Consider the following 26,774-nt stretch of genomic DNA (forward strand, 5'->3'; position numbering starts at 1 on the left):
TTTTTAACATGAGGTACAGAAAGATACCCACACCACCAGAAAAAAAAAAAATAAAGGACTTGCATAGTGAACTTCCCCCTAACAGTCTCCCAGACGCACAAATTTTCAGTTAATTCCGGATTTCAGAACTTCGCCCTGCCTCATTTTTTTTATCACCTTCACCAACAGAATTAATTCAACACCTGTAATGCTTAGGGACAACCTCCTTCAAAACAAGACTTTCAGGAGAAGAGAAAACCCTGCAGGAAAACTGATTAAGTACAAGTTTATTCTCAACATGCATAAACATGTTGACAGTGACATGATACAGCTTTCCAGTAGCTAAGTTTTCCGATACAGAAAAAGAGAAGAAAATTTACAGCCTCTATCAAGTGTGAAGAGACACTCAGAAGATAAAAGATTACATTCATTTTTTCTTTAAAGTGACAACGTTGTACAAAGTGCATGGAAAAGGAACAGTCTAACAACATACAAATGAATCTATGAAGATGGCATTAAAAGGTGACGAGCTCTCTGAGTCAGCACACCTGCACTGCTCCTCTTGGGCATTATGTTTAAAAACTCTTTTCATTCATGTGCATCTGCAGTCAGGCCCAATCACTTTCTTACAGCCCTCTTCTTCAGGCACTCTTTTATAATTAAACTCAGCTTCTGCAAACTATTTGCTGCCTTCTGCATTACATGACAGAAAGTGAAACTTCTACCTCATACAGAGAATGACTATTTCTTCCCTTAGAGGCAAAGGCATGATATCTTAAAAATGCTATTACGCAACTTCTTTTATTATAAGGCAACATCAGTAATACTGCCTTGGACTGTTTATTCCAATGCTTTTTCATTATCTAGAATTCATATCCTTAAAAAAAAGAATAGGCTAAGCTAAAAACCTATTTAGCTAATAGCTAAACTATGTTATCTTAGAAGCACAGTTTATTTATATTGCCTATGAAAAATATTATTCCTCCCAACTGCTGTGAAGATAGGTTCTCATGGTTTAGATACAAAAATTTCATGAGTCTCATTTAATACCACTATAAAGGATAAAACCAAGTGGTCTTTTGTTGTTGTTCATTTTAGTTAATTTTTCCATGCTGTATTAACATTACTATAACATTATTCAAAAAAAATTGTTAGTTTGTTCTAATGGTGTTTTACAACAGGCACGCAGTCAAACATTACTGAAGCACTTCTGAAGGCATCAGGTATAACACCCCAGAATTAAAAGGCTAAAGAAGAGGGACATATGGCAGGATATGGAAAGTGCACATTAACAAAGAAACCGAGTAACTGGGTGGTTCTATTTTCCAGTGTCTATTCACATGCACTCTCTCCTGCCAGCTGCTCTGCAGCACAGCCCAGTTCCCCTGGTAGTAGCTGCAGGAGCCACAGGTGAAAGCAACAGGAGTGTTGTTCTGCAGAGCAGGGTCTCTCTGTGCTGTGGTACCATGCTCAGCTGAGGGCACAAAGCTGCTCTTTGCACTCCCACAGTTCAGAAGAAACATTTTCCCAAAATGAAGACACTGATATCACACAAGCAGTAGCCATATTTGGTGATGGGATGCAATTACTTTCTTTCTAAGTAGCGAGATATTCTCATCAGAACGTCACTCTAGCTGACAAAGTCCAGATTACCCCTTCTGAATTCCAGCCACCATACCAGCTTTAGCAACACTGACTTCAGAATGAGTACACTTCAGCAAGTATCTGTCGCTATGGGTTGGCAAATACTGACTAGTCATCTAGACATGACCATGCAGTTGTTGAAATGGGCTGCCAATAGAGTTCAGCAGTCTCAGAACTGTCAGCAAACTGAGTAACACTGATAACACCCTGGCCTACCATGAAATTGTTGATACCTTCTGTGGAAAGGTATCACAACGGCATACAATTTATTCCCTAGATCACAGGAAGGAGACCCCGGTGACCCATAACTGGAAAGGTTTCGGTGGCTCCAGGAAGTTGCAAAGAGAGTAGAAACACTCAGCTCGATGGGTACCTTTACAGTCCAGTAAAGGTTTGAAAAGTCTCAGCTTTGTCCTCTCCTCTGAAAAGGTCCTCTCCTCTGAAGTCAGTGCTAGCAGGTCCAAAACTGGAATCTGTGAAGCCAGAGAACAAAAGGGATGCGGTTCCAGCTGGATCACTCAATTACTGAACCGAGGCTGCTGGGAACGTTACCCACCACTCGTGAAACAGCAGTTAGCCAGTGCCATGCACCGTGTCATTCCTTCAGCGTTAGTCAACAGTGGGATGGCTCAGAAGGCAAGATGAAGAATATCTATGAGTGTTCTTCAGTTCTTCGGTTCTGACTATTCAAAGGAAAGAAATGAAACAAAGCTTGTCCTCTTCAGATCAGGAGCTGGTGTCAGGATGCTCTGGTAGTTTCTTAAGAATGAGCACGATGTTATGTGCATCAGAGAAAGAGGCAATGGTAAAGAGTTTATTAACACCACCACCTTATCCTTTTGAAAAGTAACTCCCACTCTCCAAGAACCAGCAGAGCATGTTTATTTACCAGAAGGTCACCCAAAAATCTCTCAAAGAAAGAGAACTTCTCAGCAGCCAAGTGTATGAGGAATCTACAATGCCCATCAGAGAATGTGCTGTTCTCAAAGTCTGAAAGCTGGAGCCCAGAGAGCAGAAATCCCTGTTACTTAACACAAAACCAGCAAGAAGCTTGTGTCTGCTACTGACAGGCAGGCAGACTGCTAGGAGCTATTCTGATTCTTTATGAAGGATGTAACATGAGCATTATTAAATAACAGACATGTCCATCTGTCCTCTGGAAGTATATAAAGAGAAACACAAATTAGAATTTCTTCACAGTGTTAGATCATCCGCCTTTCTCTAAGAAAATCTGCTGAAAAAAACAGAGGGAAATGAAGAGGTGCCAACTAGACTGAACAAGTGCTGACAGAGCTCATGAAAGTGCAGAAAAATCTCATCTAGCTCTCAAGAAATCCAAAATAAGTAACTGAAGAGCACAGATACCCAAACCTACAGCTTATGTATACTTTGTGGTAGGCTTTGATTTTTAACAGATATATAGACTACACTACATGTACATCTCTGGCACATGGTGTTCACTACAGCAAAATAACTTGCATCTACGAATGACCACTAGTATTTTTGCCACTAGATATTCTATTAAGCCACTTCACAAACTTGCTGTAACACTCCTCTGCAACATGATATGGGAAGGTATTAGTAGCTGGAGTATGAGTAGCCATGCCACCATTACATGGCAAGTTTTAATAATACCACAAATCTGGTTCTTACAGCTCATCTTGCAATTCCATGGACTGTTGAATTTTTAGTCTGAACCACAAGGGATGGGAAAGGTCTTAAAATTACAGTTGTTTGAAGATTTATCTGAAATTCACTCTTGTAGTTAGCTTGTTTTCCTGTTTTGTTGGCTTCACTACAAAGTTCCTTTCAGTTTTCTATTGAATATGATTGATAGAGAATTTAAGAGAATACAAAATCACTTTCCAGAATAACTATATCAGAGTCAAGGGAGATCAGAGAGCCTTTACTTAAATGCCTGTTTTCAGAACACTTACAGATAAAAATACGACATCTATGGAAAGTACATAAAAATCTAGGCAAGGCAACGGGGGAGAAACAGAAAACTGACTATTTGACAGCAACATTTAGGTAAAGAGAACACAACCACTATCTTCACTGGCAGCAATTCAAGAAAAATATTACCTCAGGAATCAGAGAGCAATTCCTGAATGAAGATCATGCCTTCCTTTCAGTAGGGAAAAGAGAAAAGCATTCAAAGGCTTATGGAAAAGAGCAGCCAGTTGGATCCATGTTATTGGCAGGTACCAGCATTAGAGAACGGATACAGACTAAAAAGACATTATATGACTACTCAGAACAGGAGGAAGGTGACGATAAGAGCTCTCAGGCAGAGGAGTGCTGCCAGGCTTATGATTTGGGCATCAGATTCCCAAGTGTACACATAATATGGCCTTAGGATATTTTGGGAGAAGATATAGAGATGACAGAAAAGTCATATTTATTTACATTTTACGTGCCATAGAACTGCCTGTTTTCCATTTTTTATTTGGGGTTATACTTCAAGAGATTGGAATTCAAGAGTTCACCTTCATCAGGGCAGTGCATTAAATCCTGGTATTAAAGTTTGGAAAATGACCTATTTACTGAAAAAAAACTAATACTGAATGATCATCTGTAGCCTGAGTGAGCTCACGTTTGGTTTGTTTTGCTTTACTTCATGGTTTGATCTTAAAAGAACCAAAGATTGATCCTTTTGTCCTAGAAACAAATGGAAATTTTGAAAGTCAATAAGCAGGATTATGATAACCAGAAAAAAGGCAAGGACAACACAATGAACTACAGCTCATATGATTGACCAGAGGGTAATTAATATCATTCCTTTCTGAAAGGACATACACAGCTGAGTATTGAAGCTAAACTGCAGAAACCCTTAATAGTGTGTATCACACTGTTAAAGAATGCCACTTTTTCTGTTACTTTTTTCCAAGTAAATAAAGGAATAGAGGGAACATAATTTACTTTTTTTTTTTCTCTAAGAACAACAAAAAGATATTCTTAGGTAAGCTGAAACATTTTGAGACCTAAATGCATGCAGATGCACCATCATACACAGGTTTGGATTGAGCCAGAACATCTATTTACCTGGCACCATGGCAGTATACAGAATTGGATTTACATGTGAATTCATATTCTTTGTGAGCTTTAACCGAGGCTCAGATTTGAAAATGCCCAGCTTTGCAGGTAACTTAAATTCAGATGTATATTTCACCATTTCAGAATCAGTTGAATATCTGCAGAGTAAAACACACCCCCACCCCACCCCCTGCAAAAAAAATACCCACAAACACTTTAATGTTGCTATTAATAACTTGACTGCAGACTAATGAAAGTGCATCTCTGTAGACCAAGGAAAAGGGTGGGATTATTTAGTGGATTTGTTTACAGGCAAAGAGTGCCTTGTGATTTCAGGAACATGAAAAACAAAATTACTTGTTGTGAAGGTATCCGGTCCCTGCTGGAAACACACTATGAAAGCAGGTAAGGATATATTACATCTTTTTTGTTACCAATTATTCTACCAAAATGGCTTAAATCTTTAAAATTTCATACTAAACAGGTATCATACTGTGCTGCCTTGGAAAACTACTGATTTAAGTAATTCTTTTGAAACTCATACGTATCCAACTCCAACAGCTTATCAGTCTAAACCTTATAATGATTATTTAACAGGTATTTTCAAACGATGGTACAGGTTTGACTAATGATGCCCATCCAAATTATTTAAATAGGGGGTTTTCAAATGTCCTGAGGATGACAGGCCCCACCTCCTGTGCACACTGAGAAATGGAGGCTTCTACTGATGTTATTGATCAATTATTATAAGAAAGAGATGAACAAGCAGCTTTGGAAAATGTGTTAAACAATAAGGGGGATACGAAGAGCGAGAGAGGTTAAGGAAAAAAAAGCAGCAGAGATCAGGATTTCCAGAACTAGGATGTGATCACGTCAGAGACAATTAGACTTTACTTTGATGAACTCTTTATTTTGACATAACCTGGCACTGCTAGCTAATGCAGCATTCCTGACCCACTCCTGAGTCTGGCCACTCATTTCCAGCCTTGCATCATCCTCTCCCTACTGCTGACATAGCCATTTGTACAGCCATATGGTAAACCAGAGTGGGGAATTAAGAAGCAACACAATTTTGGCAAAATTATTTTTCAGCCTGACCAATTCCCCAATATGGTTCACTGTGCAGTGGCATAAGCACTACAGCAGCACAAGGAGGACAGCAAGTGGCCACGAAGGGAAGAAGCTGGTCAAAACAAGCAAAATGGAGTAAAAGTATTAGAATCCAGCTAATTGAAGATCATTCATTTTGGTAAAAGCAATTTCAAGAGAAGAATAAAAGAGTGGAAAATGGTGAAAAACTGGGGGAAAATGTAAGTTTTAGATTGTGTATTTACTGAATTTGCAGCAGAACATGACCAGATAAAATGGGGTGATAGCTAGAATCGATGGGATGAAGTTTTTGGTTTTTTTATAACAGATGAAGCTAAAGCAGGCACTTGTGAAGAAAAAGTCTAAGTCAGTCAGCAAATTAAAGAGGAATGAAGAATGATGATAAATGGAATGGAAGGAAATAAAGATGCAAAACCAAAGGGGCAATAATTTACAAATGGAGACAACAACATACTCTTCCTTGAAGTACCAGAGACCAGAAATTTCACGTACCCTCCACCACTTCCACACCTATTTACGGACTATCACAAAATAAGTCTGAATTTATTAAAAACCAAAGCATACATCAAACCTAAGTTAACTTCCACATGTCAGTGCTGAATTAATAGCATTCTTATGTTTATCCAAATCGTCTTCTGTATATAATTGAAACTGTTGCATCATTTCTCTACTTATCTGCTACTGACCTCCCCCTTGAAACCTCCTGCATTATTTAGGTCCCTTTCACCACAGAATACACAAGGCCTTGCATACAATACAGCAAACAATGACAATGAAGAATAGTTGTGAAGAAACAAGTGGCATGTGATTTGTTTTGTGGTGTCTGAATCATTAATTTGTATTTTGTTTCAGGAGGTGCCAGGGGAAAGATTAAAAGTATAGTGTTACAGACAATTCTGGAAAGGTCAGGTTCCCCAAAACGTTATGAAAATTCAGTGATAAAACCCAGCCAAAGACATAATGTCAAAGAGGTGATGGAGACTGACAGAAAACTTCTCTAAAAGGCTCCTGTACTATTTCATCTGAAGGTGGTACAGTGTCTGGTGTATCAAAGAAAACTGAACAGTAGCTATCAATGCACACGTCAGAAAAGTTTTATTGTAGCTATACTTAACTATAAAAAGGCTTGAACAGAACACAGGCTCAAGTGCCAAGTCTGACCTAAACCCCTCTTTTTGCTTGCGCTTTACAGAGGTCTTCAGGAGTACAAGGTGCTTTAATGCAATCCATAATGAGCAGCAAGACTCATCGTACTGTGTCTGTACTGGTAAAAGACTTGCATAGAATTTGGTATTTGCTGCACTTTCTCACTTCAAATTTATATACTCAGTAGGCGTACAAAAAAAATAATCTCCTTTTATCCAAGGATCTCAAAGAGTTTTACTGGAAACAATATTTCTCATTTATAAAGGAGTAGAATGAGATGCAGAAGACTGAGTAATTTGCCTGTCATTACACAGTGAGTCAGTGGCAGCAACCCACACTGGTCATACATCTCTTGCTGTTCTTATCAGGTAGTGGCATTAGAATAAGGTCTTTTATAATAGCTACATGCCATATGTATTAACAACACGATCCTCACAATTTCAAGTTTATGCTTGTTCTTTCTTTTGCTATGAAAATGAACACTAAAGCTTATACAAGCTTATATTTAAAAGATAACACACTAGTGGCTTCCTTTTTCAGTCCAGTACTTCACTGCTTGAAAGACACTGGCAATGCCTTTGGGTTTACCATGAACATTTAAAAATAGTTACTTCTGCAGAATAGAAGTTATAGCCATCAGTATTTATGTGTTCAAACAAAACCAGGAAACCTATTTATAACCAGTTTGTATGTGGCTACACCAAGGAAGGTTCACTGTATATAGGACCTGTGTCTCATACTTCTCCATGTTATTCATCACTGTCAGGACTACCGAGTTCTGGATCTTTAATCTGATCCAACACGGCACTTGGGTTCTTATCTGCAGCACGTGCTGTGCCAGTCCTTCTGATGCAGAATTTTTCTCCCTGCGGTATGAAAAGTGACTAGTGCATGGGGGGGTGGGGAGGAAGTATGATGATGACAGTACAAATGAACAAGGAACAGTAATATATAAACAAAAGATAAATTGTTAGAAGAAAGGTTAATTTATGCAACTCAAAGAAAAAATTTCCTCTAGTTAACAAGCAATCCTTAAATCCCACAGAACTTGGCATAAAGTCTATGATCCCTTTAGCATATCATCTTTGGCACACAATCACAGAAAGCAGGTCAGGAAAGACTGGATTTTATCTTCATCAATGACTCTGGCAGACCTTTCCAGAAAGACAGACTTTCCTGTTGTAATTGGTGCTGATACACTTTTCTACAATTAGTTTCTCTAGCAGAAACTTTCACTTAAGTTTCTTACTGTATGTTCAGTTTTACTATTTGCCAGAATATTGCTGGAGTCTAGACTTTTAATTCACAATCATTTTTCCTTATCCTGTAGATGTCCAAGTCCAAATAGACAAATAATCATTGCCACTTTTGCTAATAAAAGACAAAGCACGATATTCTGATGTATGAAAATACAAGACAGATTAAAGATGTTGTGCTATGAAGAGTTTCATGCCAGTGCATCTAATATAATTAGTATAAAACTTGCAGCTCAGGCAGTAGGGGGTAGGGAAGGCAAGGCCAAGTTGATTATGTAGCTGCTTGATGACACATCTTCTCCTACCTGAAAATACCATGTAGCTGTACAAGGATGGACTCCAAAGATCTGTAACCAATGCCCAGTTGTGGGTAAAGCGAAAAAGAAACAGCAGCAGAAGGAAGAGATAAAGCTGTATCTGCTCCTTCCCTTCCAAACTTCTGTCATTATCAGCCATTTCTAACAGTTATTTGAATGCAGCATTCTAGATCTTGACCCCTCGGTGCAATTGCTTCTGCAATGCACCTCTATCACACCCTGGCTACAGCAGGGGATCATGAGAAGTACTGAGATGGCGGCACGGGAATTAGAAAGGCAAAGGCAATTAAAACAGATGAAAATCTGCCTCTAGGAACTGCTGCAGGTTCCCTACAGGTTTGGGGAGCTGCATCACCTATATACACGCTCTTAAGTTTCTCTTCTCAACAGTAAGGGCCAAGACCTTTGTAAGTGAAAGATTTAACATATTACTATTACTCTTCAGAAAGCTTCTGATGTATGAATACAACTCCTAAGATGTCAGTGAATGTATACATTCCTCTGAAAAGGTGAAGTATTAATAACATTCAGAATAATTCCATTAAAAAATACATTTAGGAATCTGCATAGCCATACCGAACTTTGCTTCAGAGGGTTTACGGTGCTATAGTCAATGAGAAGAGTTGAGGGGACATAGCTTAACTACATGTGGCTGAGTTAACATCTTCTGGAAAATGACTACACCAGGCACCCATGTAAGTCTTGGAACAGTAATTGCTACAGAAGAAAAATATTTATACACAGTAGCCAATGTTTAATTAGGCATAGGGAAAGAAGTATTAAGATCCCTATGTATTTCTGGCTGCACCTATCTATTAGACAGCTTAGCTTCAGGTTACAAGTTGTAAGATGCCCTTCAGATGGCAGATGAACCCTTCAAAACCATTTAACTGATTTAGAAACCTAAGATTTCTTTCTAAAACAAATGCAGAGATTGCCATTGAAATAATACTTTAAATTTACTTTTCAAAACTTCTCTAAGTGCTTAGGAGCCCAAGTCATGTAAAATTTAACCATCACATAAAATATATTCACTTCTTACCTGTTCTAATTTGCTGTTCCATACATATTGATATTTTGTGCTTCCATGTATTTTGATAGTTAAGATGTTTAAGATGCATAAAAGACTCTACAAAATCTTTTTCCTCAAAGATGCCTCCCCCAAAAACTCAAGACAAATCACTTCAGATGTTCAGGTTTCGATCCAGTTTACTAAAAATCTAAGGTATCTTTTTCTTTCTCTCTTTTCTTCTTTCCTTCTGTAACATAATCCAAAACAGCACCCATTTATTCAACAGTAAGGCTGCCTTTATTTCACTTCAGAAAAGAATTCAACCAAAAGTTAATTAGACACTCAATAGGGAATAAGAACGTCCACAAGAACAGGTTTGAAATACTGATTTTGCTTGTTAGCAGAATTTTATTTTACAAGAAATTCCTGTGTGTACAAATCCTGTACATTTTTCTGTATTGTAATAGATCTGATCCAAGTAAGGTCAGATGAGACTAAACACAAACAGGAACGTAAATCCTAAAGGCAAGGCAATTCAGCATTTAACTAAAATGCACAATACTTTATGAGAAATCCTGTTGGTATACACAACATAGACATACAAACCATCAAAAGCATTTCAAACATCCTTAAGGTTTAAAACACATTATCAGCTCACCTTGGCACATTGTCAGACAGTCAGACCAGTCCATAGGGTAGATGTATTAAAACCTTTAAAAGGACATTATCTACTCCCCACAATTATTAAAATTACATCAATTGCTCAGAAACAAATAGGTTTTTTCCCCTTCCTATTTTTTTCCCAAACATTAAAAAAACCCCAACAAACAACAACAACAAAAAAAAAACCAAACAGACTGATAATCTTACTGCAAATGCTGTAAATCTCAACTAGGACACAAATGTTAAAGAGTGAGCTGCAATTAGTTGTATTGCCACACTAGGCCATTTTACAGTCGGATCCAGATGTTCCTGTTGATCAGCCTTTTGTCTGTACTTACAGGGCACTGAGTAGCAGCATTCTTTTTCAGAGAAATGGGGACAGAACTAGAATTTCTTTTATGACCTCAACTGGTTTCAGCACAAATCTCCTGAAGTAAGAGGCCATTATTTCAGTTTGTTGCCATAAGCTCAGTAAATCAGGATATTTACCTATAATATAGATTACTGTTAAAACTAAGTTTCTAATGTTTACAATTTTAATATAAATGTCTTATGAATTGGAATCCAATTTTTGTAATTCCTTTTAAAAACAAAGAAGTTTTAAAACTCTCAAAGAATGCTTTTTGTTTCCAGGTATATTCTCCTACAAAAAGTAAAGAAAGTCTGGAAAACAATTGCGCAAGAGAAACTGTCTAAACTTTTAAAAGATTAATATATTTCTTAAAAAATAGTTTTCTAAATACATTTGAAAAAACGCACTCTATGTTCTACAGACACTAGTGAATTCAACTCTACTTTACCTTGAAAAGTTTACAAAAAAACATGTAAAAATTCTGCATTGAAACTTTCTCTCCAACATATTTGCAGTCACCCATAGTTGGTGCTGTGGGTGAAACTTACGACACGCAACCCCCAATTTTCTTCTGCTATCCAAGCCAGTAATAGAAATCATTAGTCAATGCAGACCGGGTGCAGAAACTATTAGGTACATTCTGCTTTGACAGTGACCCACTGATAACTATTCCGTGGGTTAGCCTTGCTCACACTTCTTATCAGAAGCTGTTATTCACATTACTATCAGCGTTCCTTAATTCCTCTCCTACTTACCAATTCATTATTCCTAAACCCAAAGAAATGTTCTTATGCCTTAAATACAATTTAATAATATGAAATCAAGTATCTTTTTTTTAGTACTCAAATCTATGAGTTTATCTTGTTTTCTTTACAGGATAATCCAGTCCTCTGAAATACTAAAAAATTTTCTGAACTCTGTGTTATCTACAGCTTTTAATAAGAAGAGACATAATTCTTGCACCAAGGTTATTAATGAATGTAATGAGACAGGATTAATTTCAAGACTGATTTTTAAAGAGCATGACCAATAATGTCTCTCCATCCTGTTAGTTGCTCTTACAGTACAGCTGTTTGCAGTCTTCTCTTTGGTCAGCTTCTGATCCAATTTATGCTTGATCTACTAATCTCAGTAGTTTTCACAACCGCTCATGGACACTGTGTCCAGTCATTTACTGACATTTAGACAAGATCTACTTCATCCCAGTAACAGAAGTGTAAATTTTAGAAAAAACAACAAACATTCTTGAAGTGTCATTAGTGTTTTCAGAACATAAGAACAACATTTATTCTTAAAAATTTAGTTACAAAACTATTTTCTGAAAACATACATTTCTTTTATAAGTTTGGACATTTTCTCTAGTTTATCAAGCAGGCATAATCCCCTGCAAAAATACAGAAATTACATACAAAGTGGTAATACACCAATTCTGCAGAAGAGGATCTTAGAAGGTAAGTGGGAAGGAAAGAGAATATTTTTAGTAGGTCATAAGATACAAACATAAACCAACTATGTCATGCTGTTGTAGAGAGGGAATTCCTCATATGAGGATGCTTAGTCAGGCGCACAGCCCACGGGACAGATGAAGGTCCTCTCTCATGCTGCTCAGTATTGCAAAAGCTCAAATGGAATCATTTAAGCTTCCAAAAAAAGACATAGATCAATTAAGAACAGTCAAGAGACTGTTCCAATACCAAGCAGTACCAAAATGAAATACCTGAAAAAGCACAACAATGATAAAAAAGAAACAATTCAGATTGCTTTACCTGAGACTGCAAAAATTGTATGTATTATAGTTTTCAAGCACTTCGAAACACAATTTTTTCTCCATATATAGCTGATGGAATTTTTATTAAGAAGCTTAAAGTGTAACACCAATTAGATACTACCTTTTTTTTTTTTTTATGTGATATGAAGGAGAGCAACACTCTCACAGATACACTGCCGAGGCAGGAAAAGAAAGCACTTCTGGAAAAGGAATTACGAGTACAAAATACAGTAAATAAAGTGCCAGGGAAGAATTTAGTCCAAATTTATTTTTTGTCTCTGAGGTAAATTTCTAACCACCTGTTCTACAAACAGGGTATAAGGAACCTCAACCAGTTCAAAACAGCGTTCAATAAAAGGGATTACATGATAGGGTGGAGCTACAAAACAGTGTGCTGTATCAAGCAATAGTCATTGTTGCTCCATACCAATAATATATTTTAATACCTCCATGCTTCATATTTTCTGGCAACTACTTGCAAGAGCTGGGAAGACTGCTTCTTTTCCAGTCCTCCCCATCTCTCTTATCCGTTTCTTTTCTCTTCTGTTTCTCCTTCCTGCATTCAAAACAAATTACAGATGTTTTTCTCCTTTCCACTGATAAATTTGGGATTGGCTATGTAAGAGCAGCAGTGCAAGAGGGGATGGATAGTTTCAAGAAAAACATGAGGTGTCTGGTTTGTCTTGCTTACTGTCATAAGCTGGGTCGCATAAAGAAGCAGAAGACCCACAAACCTAAAAACACAGAGGAATGCTTACCTTCAGACAAATCTAAAAAGCCTTTTTTGCCCCATAAAAGAATCAAGTTACCCTAACAAAACCATAATTTTTAGATGCCCATTATTATTTCTTCCACTCTGGCTTATATACCAGTTAAATACCAAGCACCTACAAGAACAGAGGAAGGGCCAGAGTGTGTTTCAGGAAGAAAACTGTGTTTAATAAACTTCAGACATTAGGCTTACAAACTGTACCAGCAACGTTCTATTATCCTATTTCTGTAAATGCTGAACAGCCAGGGAAATTAAAAGAAACTTCATGTTGCAATGACAAAAAGTAAGATAGGTTTTGGTGTACCTATCAGTCAGCTGAAAGACAGACATTAGCATACTAACTTTGTGGATGCTTGAATGACATAAGTGTCAAGATGAAAGCAGCTGACTCAAATGCAATCTGAATTAGACAGAAGTGGTAAAAGGAAATGGGGAAGAACTTTGAGGAAGCAACAGAAGGTCTGACTTCACTTCCGTTATCTCTTTTTTTTTTTTTTTTTAAAGATAGCACCATGACAGCACTCATCCTAAATGCATATAATTCCAAGTGACAACAACATCGAACACTAATGGAATTCTCCCTTGCCTCCCTTCCTCCTCATCACCATTAAAACCTTTCTCAAGGTGCAGTGTAAGTTTCACCTGCATAGTCTTTCCACTCCAAACCTTAGGAGAGGGAAGGACTGGAGACAGGCATGCTTCCCTACCTCTCTACCTAGCTGAAATATTTCTCAAGTGCCAAAACATGCATCCACCACCAGCACCTGCTTATGCAACAAGGTAGATGAGAATGGGACTGCTGATCTGCATCTCAAGGTAATCGGAGAGGTGGGTGGCAAGTCTAAGCACCAGTTGGTTCACAAGATGAAATTCCATGAAACAGTTCCTAACACCACCTCATCCTTCTCACGCAGAACCAGACTGGCTGGTGAGCAGGAATTAGGAGATTGGGAGGGTGGGACAAGGCTACTGCTATCTAAAAGCCCCTGCTGGTAACTTAGTTTGAAAAACAAAGTCATCAGCAACAGTGAAAGACAAAACATTAATGGAGAAAAATCCAATAATCTATGAGTACACTCCTGACAACTAGAACAAAACTCTTGTTTCCTTCTGGATGTGCTTTCCACCCAAGATGGTAACGCTGTACTATTACCTGACGAAACTACGCAGAAGAGCTGCCCAAAAGCTACAGCACTCAAGAGGTCCATTTACAAGGCAATAAGCACTACTGAACACGGAATGCTGTATTTCATGTCACGTCATCTTCAGGTTGTTTCAAAAGAAAAGAACCATCAATCTTCTAAAGCTTCTAGTGTGCTCAAACAATCTCCTTTGAGACCATGTCACTTTCTATAACCCACCTAAAAACTTCAGGATCAAAAGGACTGTTACAGCCGACATGGCCTGAGGTGCAATGAAAATGCTAAAGGCTGGAAGTACTTCCAAGACAACCCTGTGCTATTGCAGGTTGGTTACTTCTGTGGTTGTTACACTCAGGAAATTGAGCATTTCGGAGGAGAGAATATGCTCTACATTGTATGAGTTGAATAGAGAAAAATTAACCCAATAACTCCATTCTTTAAAAATTTCTTTTATATTTTCATTACAGTACAGAAATAGGAGACTATGCTTAACATTTGGTTGACCTTTGAGGAGAAATCCACCAGTGAATATTTCACTGACAATCTTTGCACAGAGCTGAACATGCAAATTAACATCAATAGAGCTTCATAGAAAAGATAAAAATTACACTGTTTTGGAACGCCGAATGTAAATACATCATTTTCAAATGAAACTGTCAAACATCTTGTTGTGGTGGTAAAAACCAAATCACTATGCAAAATGATAATACAAGAAAAGTCAATTGTACATTTCTAATAATAAATGCTCTTGCGGCTTTTGAAGTCACAAAAAACTCTTGGCTGAATTGAAGCATTGATTTCTGTAGTTATTTATGTGCAGTTCCTATTAGAATTCTATTGAATTCCTTGAATGGTGAATGGAAGCGCTTTTGAAAACACACACAAAAACTGTTAAACAAGGGACAAAATAAATGGAAAGCACAGTGTTGCCAAAAAAAGTTTCAAAAAGTCAACAGAACATTTCAACATTTTTTTGAAGTGTAAGCATGTACGACACTGGCAGAAATTATTAAGTCTAATACAGAAACAATATACAAAATACATTTCCCAATCACTCCTGAAAAGGAAGCATGAACATTGGTATCTGCTTCTCAAATATTATTTCAAAAAATCTTGGGATACTCTTCAAATATGTTCTATAGTAAAACATGGATTTATTGTTACAGAATTTTAAAATGTTATCACTCCATCCTTTTGCCCACTATACACCAATACGAAGATATATATCTGAAGCATACAATATATGTTAATTGTATTATGGACACTAAACAGATACACTTCTGAAAAGCTAATTCCCTACTGATTTTAGGCCACATTAGTAAATACAGTTATTAGGAATACATATATTATAAAACATTTTCTGCAAGTGCTGGAAGCACATTGAAGGCTTGAGATCTGGGTGCCCAATGCCCTCATTCATAAGCATTCATTCATTTTTATGCCATTCTTAATACACTTTAAAGCATTTGCAAAGCAAGTGGATATCCCACCAACACTGTAAGGAGACAAGTCTGTTATGGGACAAGAAATCCTACCTCAGCTTCAGAAATGTTAGGCCTTCAAAGCACAATTTGTTTTCTATTAATTGTGGATAGCAAAGCGGGCTTCAAGCCCATTTCCATACTTCGGAAGCTACAACAAAAATAACGCCATTTTATTTTAGTAATAATTAGTCAACATTTTCTTTTTACTTGGACACAAAGAATTATTATAAATGCAATAAATGGCCACTAGGAAAGGCATCTCTTCCTTTTTAGAGTTTTGCTTTAAAGTCTGACAATGGATTATGTTTTAGTGTTAAATGTTATGAAAATAAGGATATTTATATTGCCAAAAGTTTCACAGTGGCTTTTTGTGAGTACTAATTACAGCCATTTAAGTCTGGAAAGCAGATTTTTAGAATGTTGCTTTCTGTTTACAGCAGAAAAATAACCGCATTAAGAAGTTTACCTTCAGAACTTCTGTATCAGCCTATCTTTATTTTCACTGAAGACCATGTCTGTTTTCTCATAAACTTAAAAGTGAAAAGTCATGAACACTTCAAAAAAAGATCTCATTACAGAGCACTCTTCTTATTAACAACTTTAGTAACTTATTTTGAAGCAACTTAAAATTATTACAATAGCACTACTTGGAACACATAAGGATTCATTTTTTTCTATTCTCCCCATTTACTTGCAGCACAGTAATTCTGCTGAACTATGGCAACTACTTCAGTTTTGGGGAGTCCAGTGCCAATTTGCAGTTACAGATTTTTCTCCCTAACATGACGACGTGATTTGCTGTCACACACTGCCTTCAGATGAGGGACTGATCTCTGGTGATACAACATATCCCAGCTTATTGTACACAACTGCTAGAGCACACACAATTATCACAGTACATCAGGGGAGCCAGAATGCAAAATACATTCAGAATGAATGTGAAAGACTTAAGTGGAAAATGCCTTTTGCAGACAAATGATTGAGTAACTACAATCATTTCCCAGAACAGTTAGAATTAATCTGTTTGTCTGGAAGATATAGAAAAAACACTCAAACTGTAAAGAGGTGGATTGAAAAATGCTTACATCAATGTAACTTAGAAATAGAAAACAGAGATTGGACAAAGTAGCTTTATTGGCAACTAAGTTCTATTCAGAGGTGGCTAAACCTTAGCTGAAGTTTCAGATGTTAATCAGGTTTCTCTTTCAAGCTAAACTCTCACATACATTTCATTAGTATAATTCCTACAAAGCACTTTTATTGCTGTTTCCTCAGCACTGTGTATGTTTTTTCAATGCCAAAAAAAGTTATCTACATCACTCATATTCAGAGGGATGCTTTTTATGAAAATCCTTCTGCAGAAAACAGCTAGCATTAATGAGCTGCACATATAGCTTTCCTGTAAAAGGAGGGAGAACATATGTAACGGAGATGGGGGCAGCACCAGGATCAGAAAAAGGAGGCAATGCCTCTGCTGGTAACTACAACCGAGTCTTTTAATTGCTTACTTCAGTTTTATTAAATAGCTTACAGCTATCTAGAGAATTTCTAATTTTTCATTTAATTAATCTCAAGAATGAAGTTCTCCTGTAGGATTTTCCTCTTCGAGGACTTTCTGTCAGATGTTAATTTTCAGTCTATTTTCTAGTCTTCTACAGAGGAATTCCATTCTAAGTGTAACTGTATATATCCTTAGTGGTTACTCACCCCTCATTTTCTTACTGTATCTCTCTCAGCCTTTTAAGTGGCATGTTTTTGAAAGCAGAGATATTTTAATTAATATATTTATCACATCTATTATTCAATTCAATAACTATTGCAAAAATTGAAAATAATCCAGTTTCTGCAAGCACAGGGATTGTGAAAAGTCAAAAACGGCTTTACAAAAAGAACCCAGAGAGCATCCACCACATTCTGCCCCTCCCCAGACACACACTCACACCAAGTCACTTCCCCCAGCAGATCTAAAAGCTGTAGAACAAAGGACTCAAATCTATACTAGGAGCTATGGGAAAAGACAGTATCACCAACGCCTTAAGTCTCTAAAGTAATAGTAAATCTATTAAGTGAAGATGCCAAAAAAATTGTAAGCAGATCACACCACATGGGAAAACAAAGCAAAAAATAGTAAGTTTTCCCGACAAAGACCTCCAAAATGTAATTATTTCCTTAGTCCCAAATATGAATACCTGAAGGTTTAAAAAGTTCAAGCCACTTCCAAACTGAGCAGTTTATGAATTTGACTTATATGGTGCATTTTAATATATCGTAAAATGAAAAGAGAAGCAAAATATTCATTAGTGAAGGGTAAAAAAAGTGAAAAAACTCTTACCACCATTAATGTTCTGTCCCTCCTTACCTAGTTGCACCTATAGTGAACTTGAGAAGTGATGCTAGAAGCATGACTAGAAGCAAATATATTAGCCCTTTACTCAAACTTCTACATCAGTAGTGTAATTCAAACTCACAGAAAACAAGTGAGCCAAAAAATATTCAAATAATTTGGAGATATGACCCCATAATATAGCCGACTGATCCATTTGTTCCATTGTAACACCACTTCTGCATTTGTTTCCCCCTCCTGTGGTTGTGTGTACCACAGTTATTCCAGCAGAAGCTTCCCATGAGGTCATGAGATTTGCTGATATTAAACAAAAAAACCCAAAACATATTCACCTTTCCCTTTAAGTATGTTTTCCAAAACCTTATACATTTTATAATCACTGCAGGGCAGCTGTCCTTTTTCTCTTTCCCCTCTTCTCCATCCAGATTTAGACAAAGGCGATACATCCCTTCAGTTTCAGAGGCAGCCACATTTTAAGCTTTCAAACCCCTTTTTCATAGACATTACACCTGGAAAGGTCCTTCCAAACATTACATTTAAAGAGAGCAGCTTCACAGAAAGCAGGTGCATTCAGATGAGCTAACAGGATGCAGTATCTTCTTACAGAGTCAACACACAAGCCTAAAACATCCTAAGTGGGGTATTACTTGCAGATTAGGATTCCCAAGACTCACCCATAGCCTCATTTACACTGAAGCACTAAAAACAGACTGTGGCATCAATCCTAACAGCAGTCCGCCTCCCAAAAAAAGCCAAGAACCTCTTCCAAGGAAAGTCTTAACAGCAGCACACAGTTTGGAGGTTACAGGCCACAGTGGTTTAAAACTCAAATGCTAAGTTCTATACAATTTTATTTTTAAGAAGTCAAATTGATGCATATCCCTTCTCCTGAAGTATATCTTTTCTAAAGAGGGGCACTATATAAACTCAGGAAAACATTTTAAGAACAGTACTGAGGCTATATGCAGTTTAGAGACACAATACAAAGCTGGCATATGCAGTGCACATACACAATCAGTATGGGAAAAAACAACTTACAATGCAACACATCACTGGTCATCAGCACTGGTCATCTTTAACCCTATTCACACATCAAAAGACAAAAATATGTCTCACTACTTTTTCACATGACACTAAAAGCTTGTTGCAAGTATCAAGACAGACAAACGCAAAGTGACATATGTTAATTTTAACTCTCTCCAAAGCCAATTTTTCATTGAAAGACTGCAGGTTTTTTCCCCCAAAGCATTTCTGAATTCACTGACAAGGTTAGTGAAAAAAGAAAAAAAAAAAAACCAAACCCACAGTTTTACTATGTGATTTTCCTCCTAAATTACTATGTCTGTCTTTTTTTTAAGCAAAGGCATTGAATCACAGTTGTAAGATCTGAGAAGCATCTTTTTCTGTCCTGAGAGAAATACATCCCATTTTGGATTATTTTTTTGTTCAAATCAATTATGATAACAGCTTTAAGTTACAATGAACATGTTTCCCAACTTACAACTACTTGACATGGCTTAGGAAAATGTAAGGCAAAGCATCATCAAGAAATTGTCTATTCATCCAGACATAACTGTGCTAACCTGGAAGTTCAGAGAGCATTAACAGCAATAACTGTTTGTCCACTGACTGATATATTTTTATGCGCTCTTATTGAAAAGGTGGTCATTTCTCTACCTAAAGGACAGAGCAATTAACATTTCTATTTCTCTTGAGAGCTGAACTAACTACGAAGTTAGTTCAGCATTGCATCTCTATTGGCACAGACAAAAGGGAGCACAAGTTTGTTATGTCACACTTTAATCTCTTCTTTTAAAAACACAGCTTTTCAGTGTATCAAATCCACCTGCTTGACTCTTTTGCAAATACCGCCTTCCACTGCGAAAAGAAAACACGGGAATCTTGCTTGTTAACCTTCTTCCAAGACAAAGTATGTTAGCACATCGCTCTGAGACAAAGGAGCCACAGCAGGCCCTTATCTTTTTACCAGCTGCTGCTTTGGTTTAGGTGGAGAGCTATCTGCTACAGATACAGTTTCAATTTGTGGTTTTAAACCTGACTGATGCCATTAAAAAAAAAAAAACATCTGAAAAAAATGATAAGACTTATCTAAGAATAATTTTCTCATCTGAGAAAACATTTTTTTATGTAACTTTCATTGGACTCAATAGACACTTCGTTTCAGTGCAGTACTGATATAATTTGTTTCTCATTTCTGTCTTTTGCAACAGACACAGAACATTGTTTGGCGGTTTGGTCGGTGGGGGTTTTTTTGTAGGGCAGACAGATGTTGGTACACAAATGCAATAAACTGGCCAAAGGACTCAGGAAAAGCTAAAGTACACTCAACTGTCTTAAAAGTTAATATCCTTTCAGAGACAAAGTAAGTGAGGATCATTTGTTTAGCCCAAACAGTTAACAGCATAAAACCAAATCAATTTATACTGTTAGTCCTAACAAACACCAAAAAAGAGCTTACATTTAAAAGATTTTGTTTAATCAGTTTATGAAAACTATCAAACAAAATAGCAAAATTACATGCAACTAAGGCCTCCAGACTGGAGCATCATCCCCCAAAAAGCACCAGTTAGAACAAGGTTTTCAGCATTTAATACCAGATATTCAGCAACTTTTAATTTAAAGTATAAATCCCAGGTTGATAAGAGAATGGAATACATCCTCCTTCAATCTAATCTACACCATTCTAATTAAAAAAAATCCAAGTATGAAAATGTTAATCTCTAGCAACACTACATCTGATTTTCATTTGAAGATTTGGGCTTTTGGTCATGCAGAATAATTCAGTCATTACTCTCTCAGCTAGTTACCCTGCAGAAGATAAGGAATGGCTAGAAAGGCAGTGTGAGAACACACATGCCACAGGAAGTGGATTATCAATTTTTTCCTCTTAAATCTTACAGATGGCCTGAAAACTCTTCAGTGGCAACTGCACTTCATTCCCCAATCAGTGAAAATATTTCCCAGAACATTCTTCATTACAGATCATAAGTACTCATAATTAAAAGACTGTTTATTTTTAAATGGGTATTAGCCATTTCCCCCTTCTTTGTGTAACTGTAGAGATGGCAGTATCTCATAAACCACGCAAATGGAATTGCATTTATCATCCAACAGTTGCCTTTTAACTTGTCCAAGGAATAATTGCAGTGTGAGACAAAGAAGTGTGCCAAGAGAGGTCTAATTGCATCACCCTACCAAGTCGTTTTTGAAGGTGCATAAGCTGAGAAAGGAGAAGCTGGTTCAATTCTCACATTTCAAACAAAAATGCATCTAGTTATACTTGTCTGATCTACCTGAGTAACTATGTGACTATCAGCTGTAGTATTCTGTAGCATGTACTGGGACACCATGCGTACAACCAGCACAGACTTTAGTATGCTGTAGCACAAATCACCACGAAAAGACCATAATCTTGTAACCTACATCTGGACATCTAATTCCGGTGTGTCAACACATCAATAAAACTTCTGTGAACACAACAACTGCTGCAATGAAGTAATTTATTTTGTAAGTGACAAATAGCAATTCTTTTCTAATAATTCTGAAATTCTCCCAAATAAGAATGGAGATTTTGAATATGTACCTGCAGATATGCAGTTCTATGACATAACAGATATGCAGTTCTATGACATAACAGAGAAAACTTCCATAAAACTGCAAAATTTTAGAAATTAAAGGCTTTCACAAGCTTACATAAAACTATTTTTGTGCTAATTCAGTGGATTACAAGTCCTCAAGGAAAAACAGCCTCTGTTCCCAAACAAGCATATATGAACAGCTGGCCCAGACAGCAAAGACCTGCTGTTGTATTACCAGGCCACTGTTCAGCTCTTTTGGTTTTGTCTCCTGCTCAGGCTGTTCTCCCCTCCCCTTTTTCTTCCACTTTCACAGTTTCTTCTTTCCACTGCAAACAATCCCATACTATATGCACACACAAACCATTTTTTACAGTTGTTTAGGCTGGAGCACAATAAAACCCATGAGAATTCTGTCTGGTCATTTTATGAAAAGTGACAGCACCAGAGTGAAAGTGTGGTGTTTAAAAAAAAAAAAGCACAGTCAACCATCTGCTGAAAGATTCTCTTGTTTGACCATTTTTATAACTGGTGAGAATGGAAGTGAGGTGAGACAAAAACAGGATGTGAAGGCATGGGATTCATGTGATCTTGTACCAAATTTAAACCCAAACTGGGGGGGGGGCAGGGAGGGACAAGGCAGAATCATGATGTATCAGAGGATCTAACTAATGGTAGTATGAAGACCTAAGACGACAGACCACAGAAACGTGCTATTTATCAATTTAAGTAATCTAACAATGACTTCAACAACAAAAAAACATGCACATGCCTACTATTTGTTTTAATTAAGTTTTGATCAGCTGAAAAATTAAAATGGAATTTTTAATACACCATAATTTTCATAAGACACTTAACCCAACCTATTTACTTCATCCAAATGTTTGAACTGCCACAAGCAAGCCATTCTGTTTTTGTCTCCCACCTGCAGGTTAGGTTACAGGACCAAGTGAACCATCCCAAGTATCTTCCCCTCTAGTATATTCAAACTTGTAACTTCCACTCAGTTCTCCAGAACACGATGTAGAGTATGCATTCCACTTTTTATATGAGAGCATAAATTGATGCACAAAACTTCCATGTACATTCAACAAAATATAAAATAACCCACCAAGGATAACAAGACCCTCGTGAGATGGAATCCCCAAATGCTGATCAGGACCTTTCAGCAGCACTAACTTACAATATGAAAGCAATTTAAAGAAAAAACACCTCTTTTTCACAAAATAATCATGTCGCACACTATTGTACTCTGGGCACCAACCTGCAGCTCTTTGCACACACAGAAGCCTATCTGACATGCCACACAAACACAAAGGTTAACAACAAAACATACAAAACATTCCCACACAGCAAGTGCTCATGATAAACATCGGCCTAGTGTCTACAGAATGAATGTTTGAGCTCCAGTTCCTGCAGTGCGTTTTGTGTAGGTGGATCCCTCTGCCCAAACAGGGGTCACTGCAGGATCACAGCCAAAATCATGTGCCCTGGGTATTAATCTACCATATATTCCAACTATGCTAATGGCAATGACATGTAAATAGTACTACATGAACTCTGTTCATTAACAGAGTTCATCCACTCCACAGAGCAATTAGCATTGCTTCTAAGATTACAGGATTTTGCTTTTATTCATGTTTTACAAATGTAGCTGCTAATAATAAATGAATTCAAGTCACAGAAAAACAGTATACACTTAACTTTCCTGCTGCTACAGTGCAAGTATACCCAACCCCGAAAGTATTTTTAGCAAGGGTGTTCAATCAATACTGCTGTGTACAACCTAAATTAGACATTAGCAGGACAACAGAATTGTAAAGCATGGCAACAAACAATACGTTTCATGGAAAATTTTACTGAACAAGAAACAAACATCAAACTAAATCCTAAGTAGGTGAACCTGACTCCAAACAAACTTAACTGCAAACATAAGGAAAATGTACCAAAAATTAAAATATTAATACATTTCTTCTTTTGAAGAAAATGCATTTGTATTTCACTGTTTAATCTAACTTAAAAAAACCCCTACAAATAAAAGCATGAACATAATCTAAAAATACACAGAAACTGTAACGACAAAATTTTCTCAAAAAAATCAGACCAACAGTTACATTTCTGATTTTATAAAGCATAAACATGCCTGGGAAATGTACAGACACATACATTCATATTTGTAAGTTTATCACCCAGAATCATATTTTATCAACACGGTACAAGCCAGAGTCACATCAATATGTAAAAACAACTTTTTAGGTCAGTGAAGCAAGAAATCCATTGTCAAGAAAATGGCATCCATAAGATTACAATACTGAGTATTTTATGTTTAGGCAATGAACTGGAAAACTTTCCTACAATATACATATCTAATAAGAAAATGGTTTTACCAATTTTAATCTAACTCATTCTCGTATTCCTGCAATGCACATTTACGATGTGATGAGCTCATTAATGTCTGCATGTGTGTGAACACACCAGTGGCTCCCAACATTACAGGGCAGTTATTTGGCAATAACAAGCAAGCAAACGTGCACTCACAAAACCCCCTTACCATTCAATGCAGAGTTTAGCTCAGGGCAAGAGAAATGCCCCATGGGTGAGAAAATGTATGTGCATGCTGTAGTCTAACAATTATTCTTCAGCTGAGATCCATTAGCACTTCTGTAATACACAAATCACAAGTATTTTCTATCTCACGGTTAAAAAAAAGGTAACAGGTTGGCCACCCTGAAGTCCTGGAAGGCTCTAAGTAGCAGCACAAAGTTCACTCACGTATATTTTACATCTGAACGACATACATTCTTTCGCTAGGCAAGCGGTGGGAACATTTCACCTACTCTGGCAGCTACCTAGTTTTAGCAACTAGCTCTTGGGAGATTTTTGAAAGGAAAAAGACGTTATTCCTCTTCCAGCTGGTGCGGCAACAGCGTACACGAGTTAACCCATCACCAGGTACACCGAAAGCCTCTGTCGCATATATAGACACACGCGATTATACAAGCCTTCTGCTTGAGGGAGATACTAAAAATGTACCGGAGGAATGCAACGACAGCACTCAAACCCATTTTCCCTGCCCATAACCAGGGCAACGCGCACATGTGCCTAGAAAGCACAGGAACGCAAACTTTCATATTAAACACAGTTAAAAAAAAAAAAAAGCCAACCCGTTTCAGGCTGAGTTTACCACATTTTACAGACCCCAAGCGCCCCCGACCTGCCCCCGCCGCCCTCGTTCCCCGACGGCTATTTACGAGCCCCCTCGGCGGGCCGGCGGTCGGTTCCACACACACCTCCCCCCAAACGCCTTCTCCAGAGCGGAGCTGGATCTCCCTTCTTTTGGGGGGGGGGGGGGGGGGCAGAAAGGGCACCCACACACCCGCCCTCCCCCCCAACAGGGCTCTCGGTAGAGCCGCTTTCCGCCAGCGGCGACCTGTGCGCGAAGTTGCGGGGAGGGCGAGCGGGGCTGAGGGGGGAGCGGCGGCGCCTCGGCCCCCCCATGGCCGGCGGGGTGTGTGTGTGTGTGTGAGGGGGGGGTGACAGCAGAGGAATGCGGCGCGCGGCTTCCCCCCCGCCGCCGCCGCCGCCGCCGCCCCTGCCCCTCTCCTCGCCCCAGCACGGAGACCCGAGCGCCCCGGCGGCCGCCTTACCTTCATATAACAGCCACGTCCTTCCAGATGGAGCGGGGAGCGGGGACGGCGGAGGGAAGAGGCGCGGGGGCTGCGCTCGCCGCTGCCGCCCCGCGACCCCCCGCGCGCGCGCACGGGCACGCGCCGCAGACGCTCGGGGCTCGGGCACGCGCCGGCGGGGCACGCGCCGCGCCGCACCGCGCAGCACCGCACCGCACCCCCGCGCGCGCGGGAGCGGGCGCGCCGCTCCGCTGCCTTCAGTTCCCCCCCCGCAGCCACCGGCCGAGCCGCAGCCCCGGGAGCAGCGACCGCAGCCGCAGCAGCCGCCCCGCGCCCAGCCGCAGCGGCGGGGACCACATCGTACTGCGGCGGCTGGGCCGAGGGACCGGGAGGGGGGGGAGGAGGGGGAAGAGGTGAGGGAGGAAGGGACGGGGAAGCCCGGGGCGAGGGGGGGGAAGGCGGCGGGGCCCCCCGCGCCGGCCTCTCCTTCCCCCCTCTCCTCGCGGCGGCCGGCCGGAGGGGGCGGCGAGGCGGGAGCCGGGACGCAGGCGGGCAGGGCAAGGGCAGCGGCGGCGGGCGGGGGCCGCGGGGGCCGGGGCTCCCCCTCACGGGGCACGGCGCCGCCTCACACACACCGGGAGTCGCCCCGCGCGGAGCCCCGGCCGGCAGGCAGAGGGGACCGGGGAGGGGAGAGGCGGCGGGGCTCTGCAGAGGCGCCCTCCCTGCCGCTGAGCGAGCGAGCGAGCGTCTGCGGGGGAGAAAGGGGGAGGAACAGGAGCCTCCTCCCCTCATAGCCGCCCTCCCGCCTCACACGGGCAGCACTGGCAGCATAGCAACCAACATGGCGGCTGCGCAGTCACCCGGCGGCGGGCGGGCGGCGGGGGGGGGGGGGAACGGCAGCCAGCCCGGGAAAGCTCGCGAGAGTCGAGAGGGAAGTGGGCGGTGTGCTTTCCCTCTGATTGGCCCAGCTGCTCGTCCGTAAAAGAGGGAGGGCAGGACTGAGCGTTCTTCCTGCGGCCTCATTGGTTGGGTCTACCATCAATTAGGGGGGGCGGTGCTCCACGTCTGTCCGTGAGCGTGGGTTGGTCGCCGCAGCTGTCAGTCGGGGCTGCGGGGCCGCTCGGTGTGCAAAGCTGGTGGGCCCTCAGCGGCGGCCGCTGCTTCCCGCCGCTCTCCCCTCGCTCGGGAGGAGAGACGTCGGTTCCTGAGGGAGGTTCTGGCTGTGGGAGCCACGGGCTGGTCTTCTGGCCCCCGCTCCCGCCACGGGACGTTAACCCGAAACACCGCCGTCACAGGCAGCCCTCTCGGGCCTCCGGCGTGCCTGCGGACAGCGAGGCCCGGGGAGAGCGGCGATCCCCCTTCTTCAGAAAAGGGGCTGCGGGAAGGCGGGCTGTAACCGCAGCGCTCCCGATAATCTGTGCCGGTGCCCCTGGCGCGGGTGGGGTGGGAGAGGTGAAGCAGCCTGGGGACCCTCCTGGTTGGGGTGCGCAGGGTCGGAGCCTCCCTGGAGGGTAGGCCCAGGGACGC

The 26,774-nt window shown here is 39.9% G+C and overlaps 1 protein-coding gene across 2 annotated transcripts in view; it reads right to left on the bottom strand.

Annotated features, from left to right (window-relative positions):
* Positions 1–25,861, bottom strand: part of PTPN4 (protein tyrosine phosphatase non-receptor type 4) — a 122,162-nt gene extending 96,301 nt beyond the window's left edge. The window contains exon 1 of one of the 2 annotated variants that reach the window (XM_069781045.1): positions 25,269–25,861. The gene's annotated coding sequence lies outside the window, so the exon portion shown is untranslated. Of the gene's footprint in view, positions 1–24,172; positions 24,197–25,268 lie in introns of those variants that run through there. The other variant, XM_069781043.1, reaches the window with a different exon arrangement.
* Between the last annotated feature and the right edge of the window lie 913 nt (positions 25,862–26,774).

The sequence above is a fragment of the Haliaeetus albicilla genome, chromosome 4 (assembly GCF_947461875.1).
Source record: "Haliaeetus albicilla chromosome 4, bHalAlb1.1, whole genome shotgun sequence".
NCBI classification, from domain to species: Eukaryota; Metazoa; Chordata; class Aves; order Accipitriformes; family Accipitridae; genus Haliaeetus; species Haliaeetus albicilla.